The 1,128-nt window shown below is 44.6% G+C and overlaps 1 non-coding gene across 1 annotated transcript; it reads left to right on the top strand.

Moving 5' to 3' along the window:
* The first annotated feature begins 430 nt into the window (after positions 1-430).
* Positions 431-534, top strand: LOC112768534 (small nucleolar RNA R71). The gene has a single exon (XR_003185949.1). It is a non-coding gene; the product is annotated as a small nucleolar RNA R71 (small nucleolar RNA).
* The last annotated feature ends 594 nt before the right edge of the window (positions 535-1,128 follow it).

Here is a 1,128-nt window from a genome sequence, read left to right as displayed (position 1 = left end):
ATTTCTCCATCCAGGGTTGTAAGTCTTAGAGTATGGATCATAGTTTTCCCTTGGTGAATTCTCAATGTAGTTGGCTTGCTCCTGACTCCCTTCTGCTTCTTGGTTTACTCTTTCTTGTGTTGTTGATGAAGTGGAGATTGCTGCTACTTGGTTCATCTCCATCTTCTTGGTGAGGTCAGCCAGCTGCTGGGTAATGAGCTTGTTTTGAGCCAACAGAGCATCCACATTGTTTAGCTCCATCACTCCTCTTGTGTTCCCTCTTTCGGAAGCATAGAAGTAGTCGTTTTCTGCTACTGTTTCAATAACATCTATGGCTTCCTCAATGGTCTTCTTCTTGTTCAAGGACCCTCCAGATGAATGGTCTACTGCCTTCTTTGACTCATAAGAGAGCCCTTCATAGAAAATGTGCAGCTGGACCCATTCGTTGAACATGTCAGGTGGACACCTCCTTGTTAAGTCTTTGAACCTCTCCCATGCTTCATACAGAGTCTCACCATCCTGTTGCCTGAAGGTTTGAACCTCAGCTCTCAGCCTATTGATTCATTGAGGAGGGTAGAATCTTGCTAAGAATTTGTTCACCACATCCTCCCAAGTTGTCAAGCTCTCCCTTGGGAAGGATTCCAGCCACTTGGCTGCCTTGTCTCTGAGTGAGAAGGAAAATAAGAGCAATCTATAGGCGTCAGGATGAACACCATTAGATTTCATTGTGTCACATATTCTCAGGAAGGTGGTCAAATGTTGGTTGGGATCTTCTTGAACACCCCCTCCAAACGAACAGTTATTCTGAACAAGGGTGATGAGCTGTGGTTTAAGTTCAAAATTGTTGGCATGGATTGTTGGCTTTTGGATGCTACTTCCACAATTGCCTGGGTTTGGATTAATGTAAGAGCCCAAAACTCTTCTATCCTCCCCAGCATGATTTGCTCCACCTCCTCTGCCATGGTTGTGAGTCTCTACTTCATGATAATTTTCCATGTTTTCTTCCATGTTTGGTTCAAAGTATTCCTCAAACTGTTCCTCCTCTTCTTCAGCACCAACTACTCGTTTTCCTCTTGCCTCCCTCCTTAGTCTAAGGAAGGTTCTCTCTGGTTCAGAATCAAAGGAAGTTGAAGCCCCGCTTCTTCTCCC

Source organism: Arachis hypogaea, chromosome 17 (assembly GCF_003086295.3).
Source record: "Arachis hypogaea cultivar Tifrunner chromosome 17, arahy.Tifrunner.gnm2.J5K5, whole genome shotgun sequence".
In the NCBI taxonomy this organism is placed as follows: Eukaryota; Viridiplantae; Streptophyta; class Magnoliopsida; order Fabales; family Fabaceae; genus Arachis; species Arachis hypogaea.
This window is presented reverse-complemented; position numbering and strand designations above follow the sequence as displayed.